This window comes from Helicoverpa zea, chromosome 16, assembly GCF_022581195.2.
Source record: "Helicoverpa zea isolate HzStark_Cry1AcR chromosome 16, ilHelZeax1.1, whole genome shotgun sequence".
NCBI lineage: Eukaryota > Metazoa > Arthropoda > Insecta > Lepidoptera > Noctuidae > Helicoverpa > Helicoverpa zea.
The window spans coordinates 322,417-347,130 of NC_061467.1; the positions used below are offsets into that span (position 1 = coordinate 322,417).

Here is a 24,714-nt window from a genome sequence, read left to right on the forward strand (position 1 = left end):
TAATTTTCGAAAGTTAGACAGATACAGGTACTTTTGCATTCATAATATTGGTAAGAATAATTATATAATGCTGTAAGAAACTTTATCTTGCCAAAAGATACTTTGGTCATAAGCATTTTAATAATTTGGCAAAACGTAAAGTAACTCTACGTAAGTCTAACTTTACACATAATTTTGACAAAATAACTCCAAACTATTTTCTCTATATGACTTTATGTGCTCCGTAACAAATGTTAGCACTTTATAAGCGAAAACTCTTTTAGTTAAAGCAAAGGAATGCAAGTCAGTTGCTCTTTTGTCGAGTCCTTTGTTATTTAGATTAAGTGCTGACCGTCTGTCTGTGTGAGTGTATGTATGTGTGTTAGGGTGTGTGTGTGTATGTGTGTGTGTGTGTACACTGCAGTGCACTATTAGAGTTAGGTAGTATATGGGTTGTTTATACAATATGTTGCTGTGTTTGTTAGGTCAGTAGTAAGTTTGGCGTGAAGATAAATAGTGATGTATGTTTTATAATGTCTTCACAAATATGTAACAATTTGTTTAATAATAATTTTGAAAGCATTGAAAACCGTTTAAAAACAAAATTCCATAATATCCTTCGTAGATTTTTAACACGCTAATAACTTGTTTAGCATCAGTAAAGTTACATAAGATTCATAATCTTATACATTAAAAAGCATAATATTTAACTGCCATCTTAATTTGAAAAACATTATACACAAACTCAAAACTGGTATCAAAATAACTTCTTAAGCTTTTGATCACAGTTATGCAAGCCACACTGAAGTTGGAATGCATGTTATATTACACCGGCTTACAGTTTAACGTAACAGCTATACAGCTAAATACAGAATACGGCCCGGTTAACTGGGCTGAGGAGGTCAGGTAGGCAGTCGCTCCTTGTAAAACACTGATACCCAGCTGCATCAGGTTAGACTGCAAGCAGACCCCAACATAGTTGAGAAAAGGCTAGGCAGATAACAAAATATGTCGCTGATCTACCAGCGTTTATGGGCATTAGTCCATTCTGGTAACATTTATATTTGTTTTATGATGCTTCAATAGGCACTGATAATAAAAGAAAGAACCAGCTCCAATAAAAGCTGTAAGATTGTCGCCTGCTATGGGCTATCTTTCTGTATACGGCCTTACCGCTTATAGATCGGAGTGGTAAAGCTGTAGCGATTGCGGTCAATTGATGGATGGGTCACTGGTTTCTTTATAAATGGTATCCGTTCCGTGTGGATTACCGATTGATATTAGTATAACTAGTACGGGTTTTTAATTAAAATGTACCTAGAAGACCACAAAAATCGCCGAACATCGGGGCTTCGTGTATTATGATGATCATAAAGCATTGAGGAATCAAGATTTTGCAGAATAAATAAAACAGAATTTTATTTTAGAATATGTTTGTACATATTCTATTGTTAAGTAAAGTGTTGTTTTTTTGTCATTGTTTTATTTTGCAAATATCTGTTTATTGTAGCCACTTTTCGGACCAACCTATATAGTGTCCATCAGGCTAATCCACCGTGACAAGTGCGGGTATTAAATTAATTCACAATTACTGCAATGAAGCCTTCATTCTATTTAAGCGAAAACCACTTAGCGATATGACGTGACATTCATGTGGGATCTAATAATATCGCGGTTCAAATCGCGTCACGTTAGGGATGAAAGTTTATGGGACATCGCTTACCAAAGAGATATGAAAACGATTGTCCCGAAGGACAATGGGAGTTACAGCAAATATTGTTTTGTCGAAGCGTTTGAGGTCCCTAAGGTTTACCTCCTATGTAAACTGTTACTATCTCAGTGACGATTTTAAAATGGTTTTCTATTTGACGCTGATTTGAAGTAGGTATACCTACTTTTGCTTATTTAGAAACTAAGTTTACTTATATTTAAGTTTTAAAGAATTCTAATAAGAGGTGAATTATTAAGGTGAAGATTAACAAAATTGTTAATTTGCCCTTTCACGAGGTGTCTATTATACTGTTCCAGCAAATAGCTTTCGTGTCTGATTGCGTATTTGATTAGTTTCAGTATCAGTTCAGTTTAATTAGTATTAGTAGATCTTGTTTAAAGGCTTTATGTGTCTTAAGCTGGTAATCTAAAAATTATGACCAAATACTACTGCATTAGTGCCACAAGTATAGGGTAAACTGTTTCCACATTGAAATATTCACGCATAACTTCCAGGATTCATTAATATTTGTAAGGATTATAACTTACAAGCAAGAGCTGACCAGTAACCAGCCATTGTCTATAATCATGTTATTTGTCTTGCGAACATTCGCTAACATAGCTCGAATTATTCATGAAATCGCCAGAAGTAAACACATCTGTTACGTACTATTGGATTATGATTTATCTTGTTACGTATAAGTAAACCTAGAAACATACTTATAACTATAAATTCGACTTTATTACATATAATAATGAATTGAAAAAGTCCTGGTGGCCTAGTGGGTAAAGGACCAATCTCTCAAGTATGAGGGCGCGGGTTCGATCCCAGGTCAGGCAAGTACCAATGCAACTTTTCTAAGTCTGTATGTACTTTCTAAGTATATCTTAGACACCATTGGCTGTGTTTCGGATGGCACGTTAAACTGTAGGTCCCGGCTGTCATTGAACATCCTTGGCAGTCGTTACGGGTAGTCAGAAGCCAGTAAGTCTGACACCAGTCTAACCAAGGGGTATCGGGTTGCCCGGGTAACTGGGTTGAGGAGGTCAGATAGGCAGTCGCTTCTTGTAAAGCACTGGTACTCAGCTGAATCCGGTTAGACTGGAAGCCGACCCCAACATGATTGGGAAAAAGGCTCGGAGGATGATGAATAATAAATTCGACTGCATCGAGTTATCTAATATGCTGTGTTATGCTGTCCCCCAGAACAATTCACAGACGCAGGGTTCGAGCAAGAACACTATTCGCAGTGGGTGTTAGTCACTCAAACTCTGGCTTACGTTCACCCATCCGCAGAATGGTTGACTCCTACAATAGGTCCTTTGAACATATAGACATCTTTGCATGCTCACTCAATAGGTTCAAGGGACTTATTCTTAAGGAACTTTCCTCTAGCTAGATATTGCCCGCTGAGCTTAGTTTTCACATGTCTAGATGTTTTAGTATTTAAGTATATGGAGAGATAAGTATAATTAAGTACCTTCTAAAGTTAATTTGTACCTAGTGTAAGTTATCCTAGCGTATTTTTATGTTTTATATACTTTTGTTTATTTGTGAACAGTGTTGTGGGCCCGAATATTGTTAATTTTAATTATGCATGTTTTTATTTCTGCTGTATATTGTATATTCTGGCTGTTTGCTGTTCCTATGTAATAAAATAAATAAATAAAATAAAATAAAGGTAGGTATTATACTTGATTTCTCTCGCGACTTTTCCTACGTTTATGTCTGAGGGAAGTAGGTCTCACCCTCAGGTAAAACTAAGCCCATCTACATTCCCATGGTGTCGCCTGCATCTCCATGCCAACCATTTCATTTTCTTTTTCAGTCGTTTTAGTGTCAAAACGCAATAAACAAGCAAACTAACAAATTCATTTTTGTGCTTGTATGTTAGAGTTAGTTGTTATGTTAGAATCTAAGCAATCTGATTTGTAAAAAGACAATAATATTGAGTCATTCAACATTCGTTTGCAACATATTTTCGTTTGTAATCCTGATTAAACATTCCGTATACGTTTTCAATGCATTGAGTAGCAAAAATAGCCCGTATATTCGATTTCAGTAGCAATCACATCGTGTGCCCTTTTACGTAAAATGCGGGTGAGGTCTAAAAATATATCAAATTGAACCGGATATATGGGCGGTAAGACGGATAATTCGTATATCCGGCCGAGTATTGGAGCTGTCGTGATATCCGTCTTTATGAGCGAGTGCCACGGACTGACGGATTTGGGACACACGGATATGAATAACGCATAGTATTAGAACCTTATTTATAAGAATGCAGTAATAATACTTGACTGTAATTTGCTTAATTCTAGTTGCAGAGGTCATTGACTTACAGCTTAAGGTTCCTAAAGATATTTTCTTTTATATTTAGGTACTTACTCAGTTATTGTTTTTAGTATCCAAGATATACTTAGAAAGTACATCTAACTAGTCACATTGGTACTTGACTGACCTGGAAGCTAACCCACTAGGGCGCTACTACTTTTCTTTGTCGTGTGTTAATACGTGTCATAAATACATAATTACTCAATTACTGCAGCAGATATCATTATTGTATCAATCGATAAAAATTACTCGGCGGATACTTCGCGCGACCAAAGGCTGTCTGCTATCCTGGACAAAGAGGTAATTTATAAGGATGAAGTCGACAGCGATGAGGAGTTTTATAACGTCTTTTAGTTTTAGTGTTAATATGTTAACGAAATGATCTATTTTTTTTTACATAAAGTTTGCGAAATTATCCAGTTAAAATTTGACAATATTTGTCGGCTCATAAGCTCTTCATTTTATTCATCAGTGTGTCCACTGACCTTCGCTCCTGGCTGTCTGCCAAGAGTCGCTCACAATTGTTTGCCGAAGATAATAAAATCTTAGATGTGTTATGTTTGTTTTTGTCGATATCCTATCGATGTCATTTTGAAGGTTTTTGCAATTTTGAGCAGTTATTGTGTCTGTTCGTTTAGTTTCGTATTGATTTTGATAGAAACTGGTTATGCTGTGTTGGTTTCAATTATGTGTAAACAATATTGTCAAAATAAATAAAAACTACAAGAGACTATACTAATATTATAAAATATGTACGTTTGTTTGATTGCTTCAATGCGTTTATTTAAGTAGCTACTCGAGAGAGTAAAAAAAATTGTGTTAAATAGTCCATTTATCGAGTAAGATTATTTTTTGTCTGGGTGTGTGGAGTAGTTCTCACATGACACGGGTGAAATCGTGGGTGGACGCGTAAATACGTATAAAGTGAGGAATATTTCGTTGTTGTGTGCAAAACAATGAAACTTTAATTGAGAGATCAATTTTAAACATAAAATAATGAAAAGCTCTCTGATTCCGAATAATTATTCATAGCGTAGTATTTCTGTTGCTTGATTTTACAGAATACTTAGCATTGAGTGTATTCAGATATTAATGAATTTAAATGTGTTTGCTCTTGACAGAGGCGATATATTTTGCCTTTTAAAATGTATTGACAACGGACGGAGATGAATATTTTAAAAGTTCACGATGGGGTCGTTTAGGGGTCGTTAAGAATTTTCAATTCTTTATTGCGTACCGTAATGTATACAGGTTGTTGGTATATAGATAATTTAGTCACAATTATGTACTTTGTTGGGCACAACATGTAACAACATATAGGTACATGTTTAAAAGAACTTTTACTTGATAAGTATGCTGTGAACAGGGTCAGGTTTCAAGCTACAGTTAAAGGAGTCTGCTATACATCGTGGCGGCAATGTATCAGCTTCTTTGAAAAATTTCTCCAACAACAGCGATGAGGTGGATTTTTTTGAGGCCGAGATGAACTAAAATACTCCTCTTCTTTTTACCCGACTGCCAAAGAAGGAGGGTAATGTTTTTGACCAACTGATTTGTTAATATAATAATTACTATAGTGCTTATATTTTTTCATATATCATTTGTATGATATGCAAATCATTGCTTTAATAACGATACAGCTTCTTGTGTAAGCCCCTTGACCAGAATCACAGACTGCAACTTTAATCAATGGAAACGGGTAACGTTCGTAATTCTGTGTAATGAATGGTGACCTTAATACTATTGGAAACCGGATTAACCGTAAACCGTTGATTTCATAGCATATAAGTTAACGATGCAAGTTTCAAACTTATTGCAAAGGAAAATGGGTCGTTAATCTTACTATCTTACTAAAGATTGTGTGGATGTTTGTACTTATTTCACGCAAAAACTACTCGATTGATTTTGATTAAACTTTACAGTAATATCTGTTTATCCATGTGCGGAAAGTAGTGCCCTTGAAATGCGGGTTAAACCGCGGTCAGAAGGCAGTGTTAGATAAAAATTATATCTTTTAAGATTGGCTATAAAAATTGAAAATATTGGGTATAACACGAATTATTGTTTGATTACCTTTTGAAGCGAAACATGTCAGGCTAAAAATCTAAAAAAAAAACCAAAGACACTATCCAAAGAAAACTAAAGTAAAAGATCAAAATGTCGTCAACTTCATCCCTTTCTTATACAACTTATAACTTTGTAACCTAAGCTCAATACTTTGGCAAGCCCATCATCAGTCCATAAATGACCCATATCTCGGCATAAACGGGCCATATATCTTCAGAATATCCTTTCACTTTGTCCAAAATGATCCGAAATAACTCATGAAGGAAGAAAGGAGTTTGGTGACGTCCTGACCTCATCATTCGCTACTTTTCTTGGCTTGGTGACCTGATTTTTTAGGTACATTCAATATGAAAATAGTGTATGTGGAAAATAATTTCGTTGTTCTTGAAATACGAGTGTTAATTAAAAAATAAGCGTTTAACACGATCAAATTATTTTGTTTGACATTAAAATTTGGGACTTGAGAACTTTTTCAAGTATTTGTATGTTTAATAGGTTGGGTTCATGTTTATTGATATATTTTTATATAAAAATATGTACTTTCCAACAGGTTGAAACATCGAGAAAATTAAGTTAGTTAATAGGTAAATAGAAGGCGATAACAGTTTTCCAAATACATATATATAGGTCGTAAAGTCGTAACCTATATTATAAAATATACATACGAGTTATATAGAAATATTAACGAGAAGTATATAGTACATAGGCAGTGTAATGTTTATAACGCGCTATAAAATACATAATGAGTAACTTTATTACGAACATGGCCTTGGAGTCCTTCATTAAACGGTTAACGATATTTTAATTAAAATGGTAATTACAAAGCTGGGTTGGCTATGGTAAATGCGAAACGTATGGTTAGGGGTCTATCTCGTACTTAACTTTCGCTAGTATCTACGTATATTTTTTCCATGAAAATTGCTGAAATTGCAATTAATTTAGAGTTATTTGAAAATCCTACTCTTTACCTACGGCGTTTTAATATTCTTTATCCTATATTGGTCATACTTTCTGACCCCTCATTTACATCATTGGATCAAAAAGATCAAGTCTATACAAATAAAGTAGTAACTCGGAAATATAATATGATTATTGACTGTCTGACTAACAAACAAACAACAGTACAAGTCCACTGTCCCGCTTTATTACATGTGCATATAGTGAGACAAACATACGACGTGAGTGCTCTGTGTTTACGTAACAATAAGAGTAAGAGCAGAAGTTTATGTTTGAGGGGTCCTTGAAAATGTGAGTTCCTGTCTTGGAGAGTACGTTAATATGTCAGTACTGTGCCTTTTTTCGGTCGGTGGAGGGGTGAGTAGGACTCTAGCCGGCCAAAAAATCATCACCAAAAATCATTCACGTACCTATATGGTCGAATGAACGGTTATAACCGAAGCATTCTTCTGCACCCCCGATAGGTATTGGGCATATTTTTGAAGGCTGGCTCCGTCACTTTTGCGGTCTCCGTGCATCCGGTGCATATCTCTCCAGTTCTGTCAGGTTGTCATCCTATCGGGCTATGAAAATTAAGAACTGAGAGTTATGACTTCGACATATTTTTCATACTACGCACACACTAGCAGATTTTTTGTTCGATGTTTTCGAGCGACGCCTTTTTGTTAGTGACAGCAAACAATTTACAACTACTGTAGCGAAAGATGACATTCAAAACCTAGCGAATGATTTTAGCCGCTTGTGTAAGTGCTATATCTGGCCTTCGGTCCTTTTAGTTGTATGTTATTCTGAAGAGGCGTCGAACAGGACAGAGATCGAGGCCCATTTGCATGATCGGATTAGACCGACCGCGTCTGATTTGTGTACATAAATACAACTCGGCTCAAACTACGTACTAGTTGAAAGTACAGAGGAAGTCTGTGTGATATTATTTGCAACTTTTAGCTACAGGAATGAAGTTATTTCGGCTTTGCCTTCAGGAAAGGTAAAAAATATGTAGATAAATTACGAAATCAGGCGATGCAACGCCTAGCCATGACATTAAGAATGTCAGGAAAGATATTGATTCCGTGAGAACTTGCTATATTTCCTAACATTTAATGCTAAAACTAGTCAAAGATTAGATGTTTTAAAATAAAATAAATCTATATTTTGTATGAAAAAGGACCTAAAATGTTATTCGGTACATACACAATTTTAAGTGAGATGTAACGTACAACCTTGCAAAGAACAAGGTGCTATTGCTCATTGCAATATCAGGAAAAGACCAATCACAATCTATATAATAAACAGAAATCACAATAACACAAGGCACCCACCTTATACTTACCCCTACGTTGTTCACAGTTGTTTGAGTTCTAATACAGCACGTATAATTCCGGCTAAGCCGTAGAGTCGACCGAGGGAATTAGACCGTGTGATTACTTACTAGTGGGGCACCTAGTTGTGATTGGTTCTGTATATAATATTCTATAGTTTGTTATGGAAACTGTCTTCGTTATCGTAGGTATGTTTTAAAAAGAGGTAGTTGAATATAACATATGTTACAATGTGTTCAAACTAGAGTCTTATTTCTAGGAATTCAGAGCGGAAAATATCTGCCACGCGGTTTCATGTGTCGTCATATATACTGATCGTTGTCAATTGTTTTTGACGCTTGATACAAACCAACCATTGCCGTGCGAAAAAAATGGGCTTGAAATCCGCTTGTGTGAAAGTCTTTTAAATGTTCATTGAGTAAAAAAAAAGTTTTCACTGAACTTCATATTTGCCGTCACAGCGTCCTAAATATTGTACCTAACATTTTCCCACAAAATCTCATAGACGGTTTTACGACACCATAAGATGTAAGCTGACCTCAATATGCTTAGCCTTGGAACGTATGCTGCGGCGGTAGTCAGGAAATACCCTTACTTACTACGAATGAAGAAAAAATCACACCTCTTTTCTTGGAAAGGTTAAGCAAAAATGTATATTTAGTGACGAAATTAAGTAAAGAAAAATAATAATTTATTAATTAAACATTCCGTATAAAAAAAATGCAAAAAATCTATTTAAATACCTCTAATAATAGAACACAATTACTCAATCAATTGTACCTTATTATGAACTTGTGTAAAAAGTTTTAACAAGATGGATTGCCTACACAAATGGCGGTATACTATTGTATTGTATGTATACTGAATACTCTATCATTTAAGTCATAATAAGATAAGTACCTAGTTTAAGTTTGTATATATAGTGTGTACATTGTAAAATTAATTAAATAGCACTTTATTACGGAAAAAAGTCATAATAAACAATTAAGTTATTAACTACACCCGCATTTTTCAAGGACACTTTTCAATATCACTACAACAAAATTGCGGAAGGAATAAAATGTTTTTAATTAATGTTATTAGTTCCCCTGGGCCCTGACAAAAACAAAATTTATGAAGAGGAAAATTCGTAATGTATGCGGGCTTAGGGAATTGAGTCGTGAGCATTTAAGGGTCAAGTTATTTAAGGGATTTCAGACCTTCAGGCTTTGGGAAATGAAAAAAGGTTTTTTTGGAAAGAATTTTAGGCTAACGCGCCGCCCACGTAAAAAGCGCTGGCACTTTTAAAAACAATTTTCATTGTTGAAATACCTTTTTTGTTTTTGAACCCTAAAGTTATCGATGCTCATCAGTTGCTGGAATTTGTTAACTTTTATTTTTAATATGAGGTACTGTTTGTGTAACGAGAGGGAGTAATAAAATATTTAAATCATTTAGATAATGATTTTACTTTCAGTTTATATTAGGTATTTTCCGCGGTTTTATCTGCTTTCCGTGGAAACTACTTCTCGTTCCCGGATAAAATATAGCCTTTGCCACCCTAGGATGGTGTAGCTTCAAAATACTGAAATATTTTTCCTTATTGGCTCAAAAGTTTTGGAGATTAAGAGATACAAAAAAAAAAAAAAATAGTTAATACTAGATACTTTAATTACCGGGTAGAATTGAGGTCAGGAAGTCCATTTCAAAAAAATAAAACAGACTCGAAAGGAAGCCAGTTCAAAGTTTTAGTCCAAAATAATTAAGTATACAAATAGGGACCGACACGCTCTTTGGACAATTAACTTTGCGTGCAATTGCCTCCTAAAGGGAAGAGTAGACTAATTAGTTCCACGTAATTAGGACGGCTACGGGTTTTTCGTTTTTATTTTACACTAGGAGTTTATGTAAATCAATGTAAAAATAGCAGAAAAATATGGCGAGTTCTCTTGATGGATTTTATTCATTTAAATATTCGTAGTATGTAAATTAGCATTTTTAAACTTATTTTGTTTAAATTAATATTTTTTTAAACTGCCATTCTAATACTATCATTATAAAGCGTTACATAATAATAAATATGTAGCTCAATATTCTTGAACTTTAAAAAAACCTAGGAATTGCAAACAGCGCCATCTCTCGCCGGCACTAAGAACGTTACCCGCCCCGAAAGCTTACTGCAAAGTCAGCCTTGAGAGTTTAGTACAATGTCCGACAGAGGGCACTTGGTTTGCATGCTCGAGGAGATGACGGAATTCATTGGAGGACTTCTGAATAACTTGTTGAATTTTGAATCTAGAATTGCATATAGTTTTGGATTGCATCAATAGAGGGCACTGATTTTGAGTTGCAATTTTTGTTTTTGATTTGGTTATTCTTAGACCAATCATTTTATTACTTGTAGGCGCTAACACTGAATTTTTCAATGGAATGGTCTATTTCAGGGGAACATTCTTAGTAATAGCCAGAAAATATGGAGTTGTGTTAAACTGCTTTACTACTGCAACTGGTCAGAAATTTCAGGATTCAACGCTATTCGCTAGCTAGCTAGACTCATGATTTCTCGTTTTTTTTTGTATCTAAGTTTTTTTTTTAATATTTCTTCTAAGTGCTTGAAGTAACCAGCTGTAACACTATATATACACTAAACTAGGTTCCTACATACAATAGCAACAGCTGTTACAGAACATTTCCTCTCCATAGCACCCAATATGCGGTCTAATTGACGTAATGACCGATTTAATGCGAGCTACGAAAGCGTAGCCAGATGCTACGGCGTAGCATTACGCGTAGTCTTTATGCGTAGGCTTGTGGTAGAACACTGTTTTTAGCCGACTGCCAAGAAAGGTGTAAGGTTTTTATACCTTGTTTACTTTGCGTGCGACCGGTAGAGGTTTTAAATTAGAATTCCTTTGTCAGTAATTAAAATAATTGACAAGTTGTCGCGTGCGCGACTGTCGTGTAAAGAGTATTGGGTTCGATTCCCGGGTCGATCCAGTTTGTTTGGTTTTAAGAAATTATCTCAAAGCAGTAGAACTCAGGTAGTATCTACCAAACGGACGTTTTTGCTGTCGGTGAAAATGGGCCTTCTTAACGTACTCTCCCTAGTACGGATGTATTCACCACCTCTTTGCATTAAACCAACTACCTGGTAGTTGGTTTTTCCAACCTGAGTGTGTGTGTGTGTGGTTACCTGATGGTAGGTTTGGTCCGTTTTTCTTAAAACAACTATTAACTTTGAACTTTGTGTTGCTTTGAAGAAACTGACGTTTTGCTGTGGTAAAATTATTCCTCCACTGTCGGTCGTCCGTCTCTCTCCGGTCGTGTCTTTGAGAGTGAGGAATAAGACCGACAGTCAAAGCAAATGATCTGTGCCTTACATTAATAATAATTGTAATTGTTTTTTTTATTTTTATAATCGAATATTTAAAAATATAAATCATATGTTGTAAGATAAATAAATGACAAAAAAAATGCAATAATTTATTGATTTGTTATTTTTTTGCAGGTATGTACCGGTGTGAAACTATCAACAGTCAATAGTTATCATCCATCCATCATTACTATAAGAAACGCTGCCGAGGTAAGTGATAATAATATAAAGTTTAATTTATTTTGTTGATAATAAGACTACTTATAAAGAAAATACTTATGTATAAATTTTAAGATTTTTATTAATCTAGCCATACTTTTTTGTTTCTACAATGATATTTAATTAGTAATGCGAAATAGATATGGAGATACTTACTGTTCTAATACTAACTTTTGCTTACTTTGTCATATGTATTTTACTAAAATTGTTCAAAATAACTACTGAGAACTTTCTAATCATGCTGCCAACGTAGTAGATACATCTTTTTTCCGAGTAGGAACGGAGTCATTTTGGTCTATGACATATGACATTTATGTTTCTGTGATAGTGTCCTTAGCTAGGTATTGTAGCGCGTGGCGCGCTAGGGACCGGGGATCTTCAGGATATACGATAATTAAAAGATCTCAAATAACTTCAACTTTGCGTTTATTGACGGACTGGGGGTGAAGTGACATACTTCAGTATAAAAACTATTCTATTCTAATGTCTTTAAATAATTGTCCGGCCAGGAATTCAATATAATAAATAAAACCTTACCACCAAAGAGTATCTAAGTACTACATCTCTCATTCGTTCGAGGTGAGTTCGCACCTCTCATCCCGGCCGCCGCGCTGGACCAGGTAGACACCATGGGCGCCGGGTGTCGCGAGATGACTCCCGGCCACCGTAGGCGTGGGTCTGTGGGCGGTGAGTTCGGGTGGCACATCGTCCCTCTGTCTACTTAGACGACAGACCCGTGTCGACGGCGCGCGTTGTTCCACGCGCTCCTCAAAGAGATGTCAGCAACCCCAGCGGGGCCCAGCAGGGCCAAGGCCTGCCGGGGCTGCGGGTTGTTCGAAAGAGATACCGCGGCCCTGGTACATAAAAGGCCTATGACGGAACACGACGGTTTTTAGTCAGTAAGAGTCTGAAACTCCCTCTCCGCTGCTAACCCACAGCGGGAGGGGTCATTTGATGATTTTTGACGTCGGAAAAAAAAGTACTACATCTCTACAGTATCATCTTTCTATATCTGAACCGTGTCCCTATATTTATTTTATTAAAACTTTATGAAAACATATTGGTAGGCTACAACAATATCTAACCCCAATTAAAATAAATATATCATTTTCTAACCCTAACCTATCCAGAACGAGAATAACGTTATTTTACTCAATATACAAATGAAATATGGTATTTCATTATTATCAGCAGGACCGCTTTTAATTACGTTTAAAGACCCGTCTTAACGCAAGGTCTCAACTTGTCATTTAAGGATAGAAATAAATTAATTTTAACGAAGCGAATGTCATTAATTTTTGAGGTCACTAGAGTTCGTGGATGAAATTAGAATGAATACAGAAAATATGTTAGTGTGGAATCTCTTCTTTGATGTTTTTGAAGTTTGGTAAATGTTTATTTTATGGTTTTTTGGTCTGTCTTAATCTAAAAAGTGCTTAGGTATCTTCGGTACTCGTGTATTATTTAAGAACAATTTTGTTAAAAATTTGTGAAGTGTCAGTTTTATTCTATTACCTATAACACCATTGTTTTTCCCGAATGAAGCGATCTATGTACTATACGACGATGTAATGTGTAACATATGACCATAAATTCCACGTACGGTTTAATAGTTTGGCAACGCATGACAGGTAACTTTTTATGGTATTAGTCCGCTAGGGGCCTGTAGCGGCTCCGTTGTATATAGCCCGCGATATTTTGAAAAATGATTGAATAATGATATCTAAGATGAGGCCGATATTTACTCAGACACTAAAAAGGCTTCATTGAACTCACATTCGATTGCCAATCTACCTACTATTCTATATCTATGTACACCGAATGTATAAGAGCATAATAGTGACTATTTACATCTAAAAATCAACCACTTCGGTTTGTCTTCAATCACCTAGAAAAAATGCGTTAAAATAGCATTATACCTCCTTTTTGCCGTACAAAAATGACTTCCAAAATATTATATAGCCTAGAACAATAAAGCCTCTGTAATATTTTTGACATTATTACATCCTACCGATACGTAAGAACTCGTGACTGGAATAAAAACAATTTTAGTAGGTATACAAATACTATGAACATAAAAATAAATAACATTTTCCTGAAGCCTTGTTTTGTCTTCCTTGTAATATAAATATATGGCTGTTAGGTCACACGCTATATTCTTGCAAATGAAGCCACTTATTAGACTGTCGTGTTTATATAAAATGTTATATATTTTTTGTGTTTTTTGACAAAAAATATATCTACATTTTTACAATTAAAATTAAAAATCTATTCTAGTAAAAAAACTTACATATCCCACCTAAACTACATATTTACAAAATAAAAACTAAGTATTTTTTGTGTTATATTCAATAGATTAAATAATACATTAAATGTATGTACAAATTTTGTACTACATTATTTGTCAGGCTTGATAAGATCTCGAAGTTGTCTGTGGTCATTGATCAAATTTAATTATATTTTGTTTTTAATACATCAAAATTAAGGTCACTTTTACGGACTATGCACCTGGCCCGAATGCTGCACCGCCTTTCCCACTCAAGGTCCACTCGTAGTAAACAAATGGGGAACGGGTGGACGTCGTTAGGTTACCGATGTCAATCAAGTAGCCCTTCAAACAGTGATTGGATCTTGCGTGGTCAACTTCTCGTCCACATGTGGACTACCGTCAGTTGTCGACGGCGAGATCGCATTCGAAGAGATGATTTGTGATTCTCGAGCAAAGGCAGCTAAATATCCATTACTGACAAAATATATACCAATATTATATACAAAGCGGCACGTGTGTTTATTTTTTTTTCTTGAACTCTCCAATATGACGAACCACTGGTCCTATTTTAAACATTCTTTCGGTGTTAGATATTGGTTTAGATAGGCTACTTTATAAACGAGTGGCCGAAGAAGTTTCCACGAGACTCAGGTGAAATCGCTGGCGGAGGCTAGTCTTTCATAAAACACAACAAAAGCCACATCAGCTCGGTCAGGTATGTATAAGGCTATTAGCGTTCTAATAAAATAATGTAATTAGTAGTAGGCACAGACGTGTCACTCTAATAACCTTAATTTTGAACTATGACAATTAACACAAACACAGGCTCGAGTGTGAAAGTAAGGTTGCCACCCATCCATAATCTGACCTCGTTAAATGCAGATTAAGTTAAGCTATTGAAACATGACGGATGGGAACGCAGCATAAAAAGCAAAATTTATTACACGGAAAAAATATACTGAAGTGAGTTTTAATGGTTGCTCATTAATAAAACTTTGAGTGACAGGTAGGGTTGTCAAAACAGAAAAGTTGTATAACTATATCGATATCTACCTCTACGTAATATTTTTTTTGAATAGCTAATAAATCCACATTTTTATCTGCATCGAGGTGTTCGAAACTTGAACAATATCCAAGAAAATTACCTATAATCTGAAGTATCATATTGACCTATTTTCCACAATGGGCTCATAGAAAAGTAACATCATAACTTATGCGACAAAACAAAGTTTATACGATCTATCTTTCTCTTACGCCATTTATGTAACAAGCAGGTAATAGAGCAGTCAACTGCGGTGATTTTTTTCCTTCTTCCTCTCAGATTTTCGAAGATTTTCGAAGATTTTTTTTTGTATATTATTCCGGAATAAACAAACCTGATGAGTGTTTCGTTGCGTATCGAATCATAACTGTTCAATACGAATGAAAATAAAAATAAACCAAAATTAATTACGCCCCCCAACGAACATTATAATTAAGCTCCATCGATTCCCGTAGTGACCACAATATCAACTTAATTCGCCGCTCAATCCCTATGGGCGATTAATTAAACCGAAGCAAACGCTTAAAATTACACCTACGGTATAAAATCGACGCATTTCACTACTGAATGCGCGCGCAACCCTAAGCATGATCGCTTACTCGGCCGGTAGTCGGCAGCCAGGGCGCGCGCTCCCTTCGCTCACGTAAACACCACAAAAATAAACAAATACGATAAGCCCTGGCTGCATACAACGCGTTCTTAAAAAAAAAACTCAAAATCGAATATCGAACGAAGCACAACCCTAAGCTTTCGCGCCTTTTCGAACTGTCACTCAAGTGCATTCAAAAGGAATTGAAGCAAGACGAAGCAATAATATCGTGTTATTAGTTATTTAATGAACGAGTGATTAATTATCAATTAATAAGCTCGTTTTTAACTGTGGTTCCGAGTCGTTGTTGTCGGTTTGAAGTTATGTGAGTATTTAAAAGCAGTTAAGATAAGCACGGCTTACGTAAGGATAGCGGTATGTAAGAAGTCGCCAGTTTAGTCCTTTGGGATGAACGACTATTTAAATGGGCGGTTTCATGTTACTATGCGGTTTGATCTCTCCATTGAATCTATTAGGAACCACATTGATCATCTCTCATTTACTTTAAGTATACAGGGTGTTTGGCGCATGGACCGACAAAAATTTTTGGGGGATTCGTGAGGCCATGTACTAGTTTTCACTCATAGACCCAATGTCCTATATGTCACTGTATTCGAGATACGATTTTTTTTGTTTGTTTTTAAAAATTACCGGAACTATCACCTTTAAAACGCTATAACTTTTCAGTCTGTTGTCGAATTTACACCAAATCACTTTCATTGCGTTCTCTGATGTATTATTATTCCAAATAAAACATAAATTCATAGCACTAGATGGAAAAAAAATACTTGTTGAGCTTCCAAACTCTTAAAAATGAAAAAACGTATGAAAAATGTCAAATTCAAAATTAATTATAAAAAAAAGTAAAAGCTTTTATGAACTTCGTTTAATAAAAAAAAATTGCCTACTTAATACCCTTTCCAACGATATGCCACATGGGTGTGAAATCATTAATAATGTCGTCAAAATCAGAGCAGGAACGAACACGCACTCTAACGTCTCTAACAACGAACCCGTTTGATAGAACAATGGTAAGCAGGTAATTGGCAGGTAAACTGCCTGTCTCTTTCTTACGCATGAAAAATATCTCTTGTCTTTGTCTATCATTGGGTTGGAGTTTGTTATGTGATCCTTGTTTAGTCGAGATTTGACTATCTCTGCTATCGGAAGTGTCCGTGTATTTCACGTTTTCCTATTTCGTTGTTTTTTGTTAAAGTTTGTTTTTGTTAAGTTTTGTTTGTTGAACTTTTCTGTTAAACTGTTGGTGTATTCACCGTGCTTGTTACAATGCCTAACTTCAGCAACGAAGAGTATGCTGACATGTTGTTGGCATATGGCAGCGCTAATTGTAACGCTCGTGAAGCGCGTAGAATTTACCAGCAGCGTTATCCTAACCGGCGTATACCACACCACGAGACGTTTGCTACAACCTATCGACGTCTGAGGGAGACTGGAAACATAAATTTCCAAGAGCCTCGCGTTAATGTGAGGCAACATAATGTTGTAATTGATGAAAGCATTTTGCAAGCTTTTGATGAGGATCCAACGACAAGTATTCGAGTTGTAGCTGAAAGACTTCACTTGTCGGTTTGGAAAGTTTGGTCAGTTCTTCGGGAAAATGGAAAGCATGCGTATCACTACACTTCTGTTCAAGGTACGTTAAGTACTTTATTTATTTTATCAGGCGAAATCGTAAAACTAAATTTTGAACCAGTTATCTTCGACCTTATTGTGCTGAAATTTTGCACCCAAAAAACTTGTATTTTAAAATGGTTTTAACCATACACTTATTTTAAACGTTTACAAATATCCTTGTAGCTTTACTGGTTCGTTTTTCAAATAAATACCTAGTAACTTTTATTTTTTCTAATTTTATCTTTTAAATTTATGTTAGTTTTTGCCATTCAAAAAGTGAATTTTTACCAGTCTTTAATGGATTGTTCTAGGTCTCATAGATGATGATCACAGGAGACGGCTCGATTTTTGCCGATTTATGATGCATACGGACGTAGATGATACAAATTTTTTAAAAAGAATTTTGTGGACTGATGAATCCAATTTTAATCACGAGGGAATTGTGAATCTCCACAACCTTCACCATTGGGCGCAAAAAAGACAAAATCCCCGCAAGAAAAGACAAAGTTCCTTTCAAACTAAGTTTAGTGTAAACGTTTGGGCGGGGGTTATTGGAAGACACCTGATCGGTCCACATTTCTTACCAGAGCGCCTGACCGGAGAAAATTATTTGAATTTTTTACTCGAAGATTTACCTGAATTGGTATTACCAGTATTAGATGGAGAACCAATTATTTTCCAAAATGATGGCTGTCCAGCACATTACCAGCGAGACGTGCGAGAACATTTGGACAACTGTTTTCCAAATTCATGGATCGGAAGAGGCGGCCCAATTCCTTGGCCTGCACGTTCACCAGACCTGACGCCCTTGGATTTTTATGTCTGGGGCCGTGCAAAAGAAATTGTGTATGCGACTGAAGTACCCACAAGAGAAATTTTAATCGAAAGAATAAATTGCGCCTTTGAAATTATGAAAGCAGAAATGCGACTGAGGACGACGACTGTAGAAATTAGAAAAAGATGCCGTGCATGCATTCGCAACAGAGGCAGTCATTTTGAACATAATTTATAACTTAAATTTAATTAAAACATTTTAAAACATTTTTGTGTTTTCATTACCCTGGCACTGGTTAATGTGTACCTTTAGGTTTGTGACGACATTATTAATGATTTCACACCCATGTGGCATATCGTTGGAAAGGGTATTAAGTAGGCATTTTTTTTTTATTAAATGAAGTTCATAAAAGCTTTTACTTTTTTTTATAATTAATTTTGAATTTGACATTTTTCATACGTTTTTTCATTTTTAAGACTTTGGAAGCTCAACAAGTATTTTTTTTCCATCTAGTGCTATGAATTTATGTTTTATTTGGAATAATAATACATCAGAGAACGCAATGAAAGTGATTTGGTGTAAATTCGACAACAGACTGAAAAGTTATAGCGTTTTAAAGGTGATAGTTCCGGTAATTTTTAAAAACAAACAAAAAAAATCGTATCTCGAATACAGTGACATATAGGACATTGGGTCTATGAGTGAAAACTAGTACATGGCCTCACGAATCCCCCAAAAAATTGTGTCGGTCCATGCGCCAAACACCCTGTATATTACTCATTCATAAGAACAAAAAATACTCATCAATCAAAATATACAATTATAAGGACCCTATAAATTGAAGTCTTGGGTAAACATTAATTATAACACAACATTGACCTGTCTGCATGTCAAAAATGAAATAGGCTCATTTACCTTTATTTACCTAAAAATCTCTAATATCTAAAAAGTGATGATTTTTCACAAAAAAGACCAATTATTATACAACTCAATTTATAATTGCTAACATATTATTATTCATTAAAACGATTCATTGCTGTGTCTAGCTTTCCACGTCTTTTGGAAAACAGCTGACGGTGAATATATGAAGCGTATCTGAATCTCACTAGCTCGTTTTTTATCTTCTTTGTAAATGGTGCAGTAAATTGAAATAGGTTCTGCGTTTGGCAATTGTTTTATCTGGTACTCATAGCGGTTAGCTTTAGATAATATGAAAGAAGGTTATGTGTGTTTAACAGCATAATACTGCACTAATGCATTTATTATGATGATGTTATGATCCACATAGAATATGATTTCACAGCTCTAACTTAAAATAAAAAAAAGATAATTTATGACATAATTTATTACCTGTATACCAACAACTCTACACATTAGTGTACAACAAACAAAATTAAAAAAAAAACTATCTAATTTTACTTCTCACAAAAATGGACTATATTTTTTTTATCATAAAAAAAATACCACACATTTGTATTAATAAACGAATTTTAATGTAAAAAAAAAAACGATTAATTTCATAGCTTGCAGTGATTGTAAACTGTAATTCACGAGTCACATTAAACAAAATTACCTACAATTGTCCAACCCTCTCATTAATAAAGGTGTAACGTAATAATTATGACGTCAGATACATAATTACCAATAATTGTAACTTCAGTAATGAACGTGTCGGCGATTGGAAGTCATTACTGAATGGAAAACGCGTGAAATTGACAATAATTACAATTTTAATTGCGAACTGTCATTGGTTTATTTGAAGGACGTATTTTAAAATTATATTTCTTCGTGATTGTTTTAGTTTTACGTGTGACTAGGATACTTTCGATACCCGGATAAAGGTAGCCTGTTTCCTATTTCAGACTGCAGACTCTATGTGTACCATATTTCATACTAATCGATTTAGTAGTTTTTTCGTGAAAGCGCGTCAGACAGAATATTATTAATCTTACCCAGCCGTGAATAAGCGGTCTATCGTTATTTTGATAAACAAAATATTTGCACTTAACATATTCTAAGAAACAGACGTGTTCTTATCACATTTGAATAATGGGTGTTTGAAATATTTACATTCTAGAATATGTATGACTAAATCAACCAACTAGAGTGCATTTTCATTCATAATATTCAACAATTACACACTACATACGTTATCATTCATATGTATTAGATCATTACAATATGGCTTAGAACATGCATAATTTGTCATAAAATACATTTAAAATTCATTACATTTTACTATCCTATTTGAAAATACAACAAGAGACTAGACTTTAAGAGCACACTGCTAACTTTAAGTCGGCCGATAGTTTGGTCGGGCTCATAAATCAGTATGGAGATGTTGCTTAATTTACAACTGACAGGTATCAGGCTGGTATCAGACCAACTAAAAAGTATGATTGGATTTACAATTACCTTCAAAATAAACTGTCAGTCGACTATCAGGGCAACTATGGGCCGATAGTTTAGTCTACAGTGTGCAGGGGGTCTAGTCTTTTCTAAATATTTTTAATTTCTCTTTTTCTTTAAGTTATTGTTACAAACATTTGTTATAAGAAATCTTGTTACTCGCAATATTGCCGTGCCTATGGATTTTTGTTTGAAATAAATATTTTATTTTATAATTTTAGACGCTTTTGGCCACAATAAAACCACACCAATTCCAGGGTTTTAAGGTTAATTTGCACATTACCGTGTTCCTACCTAATATTTCCTTTTAGCAAAGTTCGTGGTGTCATCGACATGGTAATATTAAGTGCTTCGGTTGTTGAACTCCCATTTATTGGTCGGTAATTTGAGCAGAGTTGAGCATAAGGGAAATGTTACTTGTTTGTTGAAAATGAGCTCGTATATTGACAGCTCATTTAATTTCTCTATATCTAATTATTTTAGGGAGAAGTGTGAAACATTTTTTGCGTTTTTCATTGAAAGAATTTAACATGTGTTACAGCAGAGCAAACGAATTTCAGTGTAGATAATTTTCAGTAGGTGTTTCTTGTAGGTGCTGCAGTTGCTTTCTTCAGTACTATAATGTTAATCTATAAAAGTAATATAAGATTTAGTAAATATCTAACATGCCTAAGTTAAGAAAAGCTTCTACATAACATAATTCAATAATTTGTCAGCAACCGTAAAACTTTTATCATTCTCTAAACGTTTGCAGAGAAATAATGTAGTATTTTGAACGTTTCTTGGAGCGCTCGGAATGCGGGTTATTGAAAAATGTCCGTATAGTTGGCCCATAGTATTATTTTGCACTTATTTTTTACGATGCTGTGGAGCGAATGATGACAAAGTGGACCGAAGAATTCTTTGCAAAATATTTTTGAAATATTTTGTACGCGGAAGGGAATTTTGTGATACAGTTTTTTCTGTTATTATTTTTAATAGTAAAACAATTTTGATTAGCATAGTGTTGTTATTTGTCAGTGTGTGAAGAAGAAATGTTGTATATTTTTAAAGGATAGATTATAACATCTCAATGAATCATATAAAAATTACTGCTTCACACTCTATAAATACCTATTGTAAAAATACGAAGAAGAAATAAATAAAAGGGAATATCTACATTTAATTTGAACTACACTAAAAATATGATAAAATTATCTATTCCTCTCACGTAGTCGAGAGAATGAAGGCCGAAAATAACTTCAGATTGCGAAAAAAATACCGAACACAATAAAAGTCACGGTTGAGGGTCCCGAAGGGTTAGGGGGGGTACCTTCACCCCCATACTCCCCCCTTACAACCCCCCTCACGTATTCTCCCATAGAGCTACCGTGTGCTGATAACGATAAGGCTGCTATGAGAGTATCGAATATTCTATCAACATGCTTTTCTTTCATAAATGTACGTGCAAAATGCGTATGCAGTATCTTTCTACTTTGGAAGGTTATCATCACGTCGTTGACTAACGCGGTGTCCTGCGTGAGCGACGAACGCGACGCGACGCGACGCAACACGACGCGACGTAATGCGACGCGATGCTATACGCGACAGATGTCCTACGTGATTTTGGTCATTACTTCTCAAATCATGGAGAAGTTGTGTTACAATTTTGCTTGAAAGTTCATATTTAAAGTACAGACAGCAACAATCTTCCAACTTGTTTGTACTAATAAACGATTTCTTTAATATTTATGTTTTTTTTGTCCCACAACAATCAACGCTTCTGAATAGTTCGCGGTGTCGCGTCTGGTCGCCCTCAAAACAAGTACGCGTTACGTCGCGTCTCGCCGCAGACTGTCACATAGGCCGCATGTAGGGAATTCCTTTGAGTTGATCGCGTTCGTCGCGTTCGCAGCGTCGCGTCGCGTCGCGTTCGTCGCTCACGCAGGACACCGCGTGAAGGAAGGGCAGAGATTGTGACTGAATTCAGTTTTATAAAAAAACTACTACGCGGGAACTACTCTGCGCTCTGGGATGATGAGGTAGCCTTTTTCGATAAAGGGGGTATATGTAGTATGTACCTGAAAGATTTTTTCAAGAATACAAATCAATGAACTTTTGGTAATATTTGTGTAAATTGCCCTGAAGTGTACTCATCACTTATAACTTTTTTTTGCATGAAAATAGCTTTCCACTTAGTGACGTACACAATAAAGCGAGTTTAATCTTATAAATAAAAAATGCAACATTTATTTACTACGTACCTATGTAGCTTAAAAAATGTCCTTATCTCATTGTAATGTGACATTTTCCAAAAAAAGGTAAAATGCGTCGAGCGCTAGTTTCAGATAGTACCATTGTGACACCGCTGTGCATACAGATACGAAAATAAAATGCATTCAAAGATAAACTCAAAAACGCTTGTTTATAGTATACCTAGGGATTTGGCAGATATGTAACTTCTGTGTGGCAACAATTTTGGCTACAATAATTGAAAACAAAAAATATTAAAAGCTTTCAATGCTTGTATGTATTTATGGCACGATATACTGTAGGTCCCATCTGTCTTTTGAACCACTTTGGCAGTCGTTACGTGTAGTCAGAAGCTAGTTGGTCTGACAACCCGTTTTACTTACAGGTATTGGGTTAGTCCGTAAAATTGAGAGGCAATTTTATTGACATTTATAAGGAATACCAGATACTACTACGGATATATTTAGAACTAAACCCAGGACCTTCTACCATAATAGTCTGTTTCTTAGCAAAAGGAATATTCATTCATCTTGAAATATAAATCAAACAAAAACCAAGAGTCCTATTTCAAGTTCATTTTCATTCAGCTCAGAGAATTCCACAATGTGTGTATTTTTAGCTTACTTGTTCACACTACCCCAGTCTCGCTTTCAATGGGTTAAAATTAGATGATTTGATATTGAACCTGTGACTAACATCACTGATTGGTTCAAGGTTAATCGGTTGGTTGAAAGGGTAACTTTCATTATTTAGTTATTGTTGGTCGATGAACTATTGGTACTAATGGGCTCCTGTCTAGCCTTAACGTATAAGGTTAAGCAACGCTTTGGTGGGGTCGGTCAGTAGATAGGTGACTATATTGTTATGACGAGCCCTTCCGTGTTTCTGGAAGGTTCGTTCAATTGGGGGGTCTAGCCGGGACCTTTTGAACATCTTTGGCAATCGTCACTGGCCACCAGAAAGTCTAACAACCAGTGTTATTAAAGGGTATTGGGTTGCCCGGGTAACTGGGTTGAGGAGGTCAGATAGTCTGCATTGGTTGTTTAAAAACTTCTCAACTTCGCTTCGGTGGAATCTGGACCTTAAGGTTTTTGACCGCTTATCATTAACCTGTCTCTCACCTTTATATTTATTCACACCGAATGTTCAAATAACACACGTTAACCCTATAATAATTTGTTATGATTCGTAACTAATTATCATGAAAAATGAATGGGACTGGGTGATGTCTAACCCTGCAACCCTTTCAGGTTATGTCAAGTTATGCGACATGGGTACATGAGTTATTATGGTAGACGTAGGTTTGAGATAGGTGTAGGTTCGTATCTGATATAAATGTGCCTCTATAATATATTATTTAAAAAGTTATATTTTAAAACAAACCTATACACATTTTATAAACAAACTAGCAGCCACGCCTTAAAGCAACTTCTTCCTGCAATTGGATAAAAAGCAGCATGAGTTCTTATGCATGTTATTTCTGAGGCTCCAAAATCTAGTCGATTTATAACGAATATATATTTAATCAGTCAGTTTGGCGTAAAAGTGCGATAGTTCCTTTGGCATTTGTAATGTTAGTGACATTAATGTGTTTGATTAATTTAATTAAAGAAGCTGAGGATAAAGAAAGTGAATATCTAAAAATCTACAGAATTTAACAAGCAATAAGAAACAAGCCTTTTTATAGTACACCACCATATTCACACTTTACGTACCGCAATTATGTAGTTTTCTATACTGCAAGAATCGATATCAGACAGCTGTTAAACAAAACGTGGCTAGCGGGATATGATATTAGTGCACCTGTAAAATTCCGTACTACATG

General features: G+C 35.3%; 1 protein-coding gene and 1 long non-coding RNA gene across 2 annotated transcripts in view; both read left to right on the forward strand.

Moving 5' to 3' along the window:
• Window positions 1–24,714, forward strand: part of LOC124637644 (calmodulin-A-like) — a 176,030-nt gene that overhangs the window by 53,732 nt on the left and 97,584 nt on the right. The window lies entirely within an intron of this gene.
• LOC124637647 overlaps window positions 15,938–24,714 on the forward strand; it is a 54,704-nt gene continuing 45,927 nt past the window's right edge. The window contains exon 1 of the long non-coding RNA XR_006985270.1: window positions 15,938–16,163. This is a non-coding gene — a long non-coding RNA (uncharacterized LOC124637647). The remainder of the gene's footprint in view (window positions 16,164–24,714) is intronic.